The sequence below is a fragment of the Triticum dicoccoides genome, chromosome 1A (assembly GCF_002162155.2).
Source record: "Triticum dicoccoides isolate Atlit2015 ecotype Zavitan chromosome 1A, WEW_v2.0, whole genome shotgun sequence".
Taxonomy (NCBI): Eukaryota; Viridiplantae; Streptophyta; class Magnoliopsida; order Poales; family Poaceae; genus Triticum; species Triticum dicoccoides.
Genome location: NC_041380.1, coordinates 101,116,067 through 101,125,283, shown reverse-complemented (window position 1 = coordinate 101,125,283; position 9,217 = coordinate 101,116,067).

Here is a 9,217-nt window from a genome sequence, read left to right as displayed (position 1 = left end):
CGGCAACGGGGGAAGACCGACATTGCCCTGGGGGCGATCCTCATGAGGCGGGTCCCTCTAGGTGCCCTCGTGAGGTTGGTCCTGCCAGCAGTCCTCACGAGGCTGGTCACGCCACTCCTGGCGCGGGCCACGGTTAGCCCCGATCGTTGTGCTCGGGGCGTCGACCGAAGCGTCCTTCCCGTATGGCTCTGAGCTCTTGGCAGTCGCTGGTGTTGTGGGTGTTCAGGTTGTGGAAGGCACAGAACGGACGACCGTTCTTGGACGACTCAGGCTGATCTCTGCCTCGCTTGGTATCGGGCTCCGCTGCGAGCACTACTGCCTCTTTGTGCTTCACGTCCTTAGCCTTGGCCTTCTTCTCCTCCACTCCTGCAGCTGGCAGCTCAAGGAGAGAGAGGCGCCCCTCCTCAGCTCTTGCGCACTTGGTCACCAGGTTGAACAGCTCTTGAGATGTGCAAAGCTCCATCTGAATAGCCAGTTCGTCCTTCATCTTGACGTCACGGACGCCGTCTGAGAACGCGGAGATGATGGCTTCGTCCGTGACCTTGGGGATCTTGAGGCGGGTGTTGTTGAAGCGCTGGATGTACTTCTCGAGGGTCTCTCCTAGTTGTTGCTTGATGCGGCATAGATCGCCCGTGGCCGGTGGGCAGTCACGAGTGCCCTGGAAGTTGGCGACGAAGCGGTCGCGCATCTCGTCCCAGGAGGAGATCGAGCCGTGCTGTAGGTTCAGGAGCCAGGAGCGGGCCCAGTCCTTGAGAGCCATGGGAAACCAGTTCGCCATGACTTTTTCGTCATCGTTAGCCGCTTCGCTGCTCACCTCATAGAGCTGCAGGAACTCTACAGGGTCGGCGCTGCCGTCGTATCGAGGAGGTAGATCTGGCTTGAACATGCCTAGCCAGGCGATGCTACACAGCTCGGGGGTGAAGTCACGACAGCCAGCCGTGGTCGCTGGGGCCCGCTTCTGAGGCGGAGCTTGGTCTTGGTGAGGTCCACGATGCGCCACTACAGGCGGCACGCGGTCTTGACGAGGTGTCGCGGGGAGCGCCGGTGCAGCTTCTTGCGGCCGCGGGATTTCTTGGCAGCTTCTTTCTTCACACGCGGGCGCTTGGCGCGGTGGATCACGCCACGGAGGCACGCGCCTTGGTTCCAAGGCACTGTCTTGGGGACGAGGCGGTGGAGGCATGCCATGAGCCCCGTCGCCCGCGGCTGGTTGAGGGGGAGGTAGAGAGTGGGACGGCGTCGGAGAGCCCCCTGCGGCATAGACGAGCTCGGTGACGCGGTCGAGCCACTCCTCATAGAGGTCGTCGACGGGGCGGTAACGCAGGAGCTCGTTCTTCGCGATGAGCGCGGCCCGTGCCTCCATGGGAGCGCGGTGCGCGTGGGACGAAGAACCAGTAGGGGTGAGCGATGGAGTAGCGGTGCGGCCGTCCTGCCGCAGTGAAGGATGCAGCGAGGACGCCTGGTGCTCGTTCCCCACCGGGCCGGTGGAAGCGTTGGCGATGGGGGACGGAGAACGGCGAGGTGGCCCATCGACGGGAGCCGTCTGAGCGACGTGGGCGGCGAGGGCGGCCCGACGCTCAGCTCGAGCACGACGAGCGTGCGACATGGAGACGACCGAGCGACAGGGCGACAGACTGACGGAAAGGAAGCCACAGCGCACCCCTACCCGGCGCGCCAAATGTCGGATGTGGGGTTCCGGCTACCCTTAAGATTCAAACACTGGGGTGCACACAAAGTCTTTCCCTTCTACCAATCTACGCTCTAGTTCGCTAGGATCTTGCGGACGAACTCGATGAACTCGCAACACAGAAAGACACAGAGTTTATACTGGTTTGGGCCACCGTTGTGGTGTAATACCCTACTCCAGTGTGGTGGTGGTGGATTGCCTCTTGGGCTGATGATGAACAGTACAAGGGAAGAACTGCCTCCTGAGGTTGAGGTGTTCTTGCGCGTATGAACTGTTAGTGCGGGGATTCGATCTTCTCTCCCTCTGCGTTCGATCGGTCCTCCTTTTTCCTCTACTATGGTGGCTAGTCCTATTTATAGAGGCCCTGGCCCTCTTCCCAAATATCGAGCGGGAAGGGAGCCAACAATGGCGGGCAAATTTGAAGGGGGACAGCTAGTACAAGCTATCCTGACAAAAGGTAGTCTGCGCCTGCACAAAGCTTCTGGTGGTGACGCCGTCTTGGGCTCCACGATGACCTCCATCTTCCAGTCCTCCTGGTCTTGGTCTTGTTGCACCGAAATGGCAACCTTTGCCTGAGGCCTCGGTACTCCACGGCTACGCTTTCCCCCTTTGCACCAAAGAGGAAACAAGGATGCTGCTCGCGCTGGCGCCCGCCTGGTGTCGATCGTCATGGCTTACGTCACGAGAGCCTCGTGAGGTTCGCCTTGCCTTCATATCTCCACTCCTCGCAAGCCTGCCTGACCAGGCCACTCCTGAGGAGGTCTTGACGTCGTCCGCCTCGCGAGGCTTGGCCCCTCGCGAGGGTCTTGGGTGCCTTGTTGGTGAAGGTGGGCCGTATGGCCTGCTGGCTCCGCCACACCATGGGCCGCAGGCAGGCAAGTCTGGGGACCCCCGTTCCCAGAACACCGACATTCGTCATCACCAACCCTTCTCCATCGCCAGTTCCATGATGCTCCCCACTGGGAGTGAGTAATTCCTTCGTAGGCTCATTGGTCGGTGAGGAGTTGGAAGAGATTCATCATGTAATCGAGTTAGTTTTGTTAGGGCTTGATCCCTAGTATCCACAATGTTCTAATATTGATGTTACTATGACTTTGCCATACTTAATGCTTCTCACTTTGGGCACGGGTGCCATTATTTCAGATCTGAACCGTGTATGTTATCACCATTATATCACTGTTCTAGATCTGATCTTGCAAGTTATAGTCACCTACTATGTGTTATGATCCGGCAACCCCGGAGTGACTGTCGAAGTAATGGGCCACATGTAGCCTAACCCGAGCCCCAGAACCTTTCCAGACATCGGGGGCGGTTGTGCCCCTCAAGACGTCAAGATAGAACTCCGCCTTTTGGCGTGCGACTGGCCGAGCGGCCGACTCCCGGAAGGCGGCCATGCTCGAGAAGGCGGCTCCAAGACAGGCCGACTCCTAGCAGACAGCCTCCAGAGAGGCCGACTCCTAACAGCTGGCCAATGGCGCCCTCACAGTCTGCGCCCCCATTAAGAAGATAGGACAGGGAGTGGCTGCAGCGTAGCCATCCCCCGTATCCAGGGCCGAGCGTGGCCACAGAGCTCCGTACAGGCGGAGATCTCCGCTCGGCGCAGCCCCTGACATCATTCCTGATAGGCGAAGCCCTGTTCCCATGACTGCTTGTTGGTACGGCCCAAGGATGATGGGCCCTGTCGGTCAGCGAGAGCCCGAAAGACGGCAGGTGCCTCACAAGTCGGAGCCGAGGGAGGCTGGCTCCCAGTAGTCGGCCCGTTCCTTCCTCGGGGCCCCTCGCACCATTAACCAGATAAGACGCGGGGTGGCTACAGTGATCTCCCACCAGGCGGCGAGACTGTAGCCACGCTCCCCTGACCAAGCAAGCGTCATTAGCATCAGGGCAACAGTAATCCGTAGCCGGAAGACCCGCGAACGGCAGAGGCGGCCTGTCGGCTCTGTACCAGACCAATAGGCGGGGCCCACCTGGTGGCGGGCCCCAGCGGTCGGCGGAGAAGCCGGTGACCAGAGAGACTGACAGTCGGGTCCCACACCTGGCCAGATTACCATTGTACCCCTGGGGGGTAGGCCTATATAAACCTCCTAGGGCACCCATGCAAAGGGTTGCAACCTGTTAGAATTAGACTCACATCCAGGGGAAGAGGAAAGCAAGCCTTGCCTTCTTCTACCTCTGGCATACAGCTCGAGGAGCACCATTGTACTCACCAGTGCTTTAGTGATCATGCGGAGACCCCGCAGAGCAGGACTAGGGGTGTTATCTCCTAGGAGAGCCCTGAACCTGGGTAAAGTATGCCGGCGTTCGTGTCTACGCCTTATCCCGCTTCCAGGCACCGACGACGTTCTACTCGCTCCCACCATGATAAGCCATCCATTTGCATATGTCGCACCCAACCCCTGACATTTGGCGCCGACCGTGGGGCGAGGTGCACCGTCTCCCAGAGACCTGTTCTGGACGGGAACCCTATTCCTTCCAGGCGAGCGCAGCCAGCCCGGCATGCCGCGTCTGCGCTGACGCGATGCATGGCGCGGAGGTTGCCTACGCGGCGAGCTGCCTCACCAATCTTGTTGGAGAGATTTGCCTCTCCGACGAGCCCACATCTGATGGGGGCACCGATGGCCCCGAGAGCCTCCTTGTGAGCCTCCTCGATCAGCTCCACGTCGCCAGCAAGCCTGCTGCTGACTTGGAGTCGGTTGGCTCCACTAACCCGGTGTTGGTCGACTCCGACACGGCATCGCTTGACGCATTTCCCTCCAACGTGGTGGTCTACGACGAGCCGCTTCCTCACGCGGACGGCGGCGGCAGCACCGTCACGGAGCTGCTCGTCATCAGCCACAGCGAGCACTCTGGCGGAGGTGGCCAGGATCCGTTGCAGACGCGATGCAAGACATGGCTGCGCCTATCCCGGGAGACACCGATGCTGAGACGCTGGAAGCACTCCGCGTCTAGCTCGTCGAGAGCACCAACCGGCTGGCCAGCATGAGGCGCCTTTCGGAGGCCTACCAGCGGGAGATGGACCGTGCTGTCGGCGGCACGCCGGCTCCTGGTGGGCCTAGCCGCATTGGCTTGGTCCGGCAGCGTGGCGCGACCATCGCCAGCATGTTCGGGACAGATCGCCCCGTACGCCACGCCTGCAGAGAACATACGAGCTGCCCAGGCGGCAGTAGACGAGTTAGACAAGCTCAAGGGCGACGAGCGTCGCCACATGACGGAGCGAGTCCAGCAGCTCCTCGACGCGGCTGCTGGGCAGCAAGATGCCGGGTGCCGCACCAAAGTGACCGGCCGGCGAAACGACAACCCGCCTCCTCGCCGAGATCAAGGCGCGACATCCCGGACGCCGACTGGTGACGTCCGAGATAGAAGAGACAAGGAGTCGGCTGCCAGCCATAGCCGGACTCACGTCACCATCGAGCGTGACCAAGACGGCCGCCCAAGAGCAGTGCGGCGTCGAGACGACTGTCCGCCTCCTCCTCCCCACAGGGACAGACGCATTTCGCCACCGCCTGTTGATCACCCATCACTCGGCGACCGGCTTAGCCGCTGAGAAGGAATCGGAGAAAACGATGCCCGCCATCGAATCGATCGCCTCAATCGATCCCTGGCGCTAGAAGAAGAAGATGAGCTGGGTCCGCCTTGTTTTGGCCCTCGCATCCGAGATGAGCCTTTCCCCAAAGGGTTCACTCTCCCGAGAGATACACCCAAGTACACCGGCTCCGTAAAGCCGGAGGACTGGCTGGTTGACTATTCCACAGCCGTCAGCATCGCCAACGGCAACAAGCGCGTCGCCGTGAAGTACGTTCCGCTCATGCTCCAGGGCATGGCCCGGACATGGCTGAACAGCCTAAAGCCCCGCAACGTCAAAAGCTGGGTTGATTTTACTAAAGCATTCATCCACAACTTCACCAGCACGTACAAGAGGCCGCCCAAGCCTCGCCAGCTCTCCTTATGCGTCCAGGGCCCCAACGAGTTGACTCGCGATTATCTCACACGCTGGGCCGAGTTGCGCAACTCTTGAGAGGGCATGCACGAGGTGCAAGCCATCGAGTACTTTACTGTTGGGTGCCGAGAGGGCACCCTACTCAAGCACAAGCTTCTCTGCGACGAGCCGGCGACCCTCGGCGAACTGCTAATCATAGCAGACAAGTAGGCCACGGCCGACTCCTCCATGAAGGCGGAGATTCAATTCAATGTGTCAGGCAAGGTGGCCCCTCAAGCACCTCGGACCCCGGCTGGTGAGGCTAGTCGGCAACTGCAATCGAACGACAACAAGCACAAGGCCATGCAGCCGGCTCTCACAAGCCGGTAGGTGGCAACAGTCGAAGATCAGCAGCTAGAAGGGCAGCTTCCTCCCAAACGCCAGAAGGGCGGAAAGCCCAACTGGCTGCCCACCTTCTCATACGAACAGACTCTCGAAGCACCCTGCAAGTTCCCCAGCGGTGCGAAGCCGTCCAATCACACCACTCGGAAGTGCCACTGGCTCACCAGGATCGCCAAGGGTGACGGACTCCAGCCCCCTCCGCCAGCCAGCCCGCCGCCTCCTCCTCCACAGCAGCCGGCGGCTCCGCCTGTTGGCGCCATACAAGATGATTTTCCTGAAGATCATCGGGCTTATGTCGTGTTTACCAGCGTGGCTGATGACAGGCGCAGCAGACGGCAGCAGCGACAAGAAGTAAATGTGGTAGCATCAGAAACCCCGGAATTCATGCATTGGTCTGAGAAGCCCATCAGTTGGAGCCAAGCCGACCACCCGGAGGTGATGCCCAATCCCGGCTCTTATGCTCTGGTGTTGGATGCCACATTTGCCACCGAGAGGCGAGCTGCTCGCTTCTCCCGAGTTCTGATAGATGGCGGCAGCAGCATCAACATTCCATACAAAGATACCATGGAGAAGTTGGGAATCAAGCAGAGACATCTTCAGCCCAGTCGAACTGTTTTCCATGGCATAGTTCCTGGCCTTTCCTGCTCACCAATCGGCAAGACTCTGATAGATGTCCTCTTCAGGGACAAAAATCATTTCCGTCGAGAGCCAGTTTGGTTTGAGGTGGTGGACCTTGAGAGCCCTTATCATGTGTTACTTGGCCGGCCTGTCCTGGCCAAGTTCATGGCGGTCCCCCACTATGCTTACCTGAAGATGAAGATGCCAAGCTCCAAGGGAATCCTGACCATAGCAGGGGACTACAAGAAGTCATCCGCCTGCGCAGCAGAGAGCAGCCGGTTAGCCGAGTCCCTCGTGATCGCGGATGAGAAGCGTCTCCTTGACCGGGTTGTGGCGATGGCCGGCAATCAGCCGGAAATGTCACCCAACCCCAAGGAGTCGGAAGTCGAGGGCTCGTTCAAGATGGCAAAGGAAACAAAGCAGATACCCTTGGACCCGGAGCTCCCGGAGAGGCACGCTGTCATAGGCGCAAACCTTGACAGCAAATAGGAAGGCGAGCTCGTCGATTTCCTTCGTGAGAATCGGGACATCTTTGCATGGTCTCCCAAGGACATGCTGGGTGTTCCGACGGAATTCGCCGAGCACAAGCTACACGTCCGGTCCGATGCCAAACCAGTCATGCAGCCCTTGCGCCGCCTGTCGGAGGAGAAGAGAAGAGTTGTTGGAGAAGAGATAGCCCGGCTTCTAGCAGCCGGCTTCATAATGGAAGTGTTCTTTCCAGTGTGGTTAGCCAACCCGGTCCTAGTGCTGAAGAAGAACAAGCAGTGGCGCATGTGTATTGATTATACCGGCCTCAACAAAGCATGCCCCAAAGACCCATTTGCTCTGCCAAGAATCGACCTAGTGATTGACTCCACAGCCAGATGCGAGCTATTGAGCTTTTTTGATGCATACTTAGGGTATCACCAGATCAAGCTAAGCCCAGCCTACAGGCTGAAGACCGCCTTCATCATGCCATTCGGAGCCTTCTGTTACTTGACCATGACGTTCGGCTTGCGAAATGCCGGTAGCATGTTTCAGCGTTGCATGCAGAAGTGTATCCTCAAGCAACGCGGCAGAAACGCCCACGTCTATGTGGACGATGTGGTGGTGAAGACGGAAAAGCGAGGAACGTTACTAGAAGACCTCAAGGAGACCTTTGAGAACTTGCGTCGATTTCAGATCAAGCTCAACCCGGAGAAATGCGTCTTTGGAGTGCCAGCCGGCCAGCTCCTTGGCTTTCTGGTCTCAGAGCGTGGCATAGAGTGTAACCCTGTGAAGATCAAGGCCATCGAGAGGATGGAGGTGCCCACCCAACTGCTGGACGTGCAAAAATTTACCGGCCTCTTGGCATCCATCAACCGTTTCATCAGTCGGCTAGGCGAGAAGGCTCTTCCCCTGTACCAGCTCATGAAGAAGACCACTTTTTTCGAGTGGAACGACAAGGCGGATGAAGCTTTTCTCCAGCTCAAGAAGATGTTGACCACTCCACCTGTCCTGGCAGCCCTGACTCCTAAGGAGCCTATGCTCCTCTACATCGCCGCCACCAGCCGGGTGGTCAGCACAGTCATAGTAGTGGAACGCAAGGAAGAAGGCAGAGCTCTACCATTCCCGAGGCCGGTGTATTACCTGAGTGAAGTACTACCAACCTCCAAGCAAAACTACCCTCATTACCAGAGGATGTGCTACGGTGTGTACTTTGCTGCCAAGAAACTAAAGCCTTACTTCCAAGAACACCTGAGTACTGTGGTCTGCCCAGCTCCACTTGCCGAGATCATTGGAAGCCGAGACGCTTCGGGCCGAGTGGCCAAATGGGCCATAGATTTGGCCCCCTACACCATCTATTACCAGCCTCGCACCGCCATCAAGTCACAAGCACTGGCCAACTTCCTCGTCGATTGGGCCGAGACCCAGTACCTACCGCCAGCGCCAGATTACACTCATTGGCGAATGCACTTTGATGGTTCGAAGATGCTCACCGGTTTGGGAGCCAGTATCGTCCTCACCTCTCCCAAAGGCGACAAGCTTAGATATGTGCTGTAGATTCACTTTGCCGCCTCCAACAACGTTGCTGAATATGAAGCACTCATTCACGGGCTCCGGCTTGCACTACAAAAAAAGACACATCCATGACATTTTGGGCCGAACGAATTTTTTCTGTCATACATATGACACTTCTATGATGATAATGGTGACCAAACCCGGTATCATCATAGATGTGGTGGGCTCCTACTTCTATGACAAAAAATCATGACAGAAAATGGGCTTTTCGTCCTGGGCGGGCCGGAGACGCGGTTGCATGACATTCTTTGGGCCGTACATGACGGAAAAAACCGTGGTAGAAGCGAGGGGGAGGAAAATTTCGGGGAGTTCCCGGTTACGGTGGGAGGTCGGGGGTCAAGCGATGCGCGTTTCTCTCATACACGTACGCGCGTGTGTGCGAGGCGTTGGCTCTAACTGAACCCGAGCGAGGCGTTGGGCCCTATCTGAACCCGAGTGATTGCACTGCAGGCTACGCGTTACTGAACCCGTGCGATCGATCGATGGCTATTAACTGAACCCGTTCGAGCGATTCCTTCGCTATTGCTGCTAACTGAAGCCGATCGATTGGATGAACA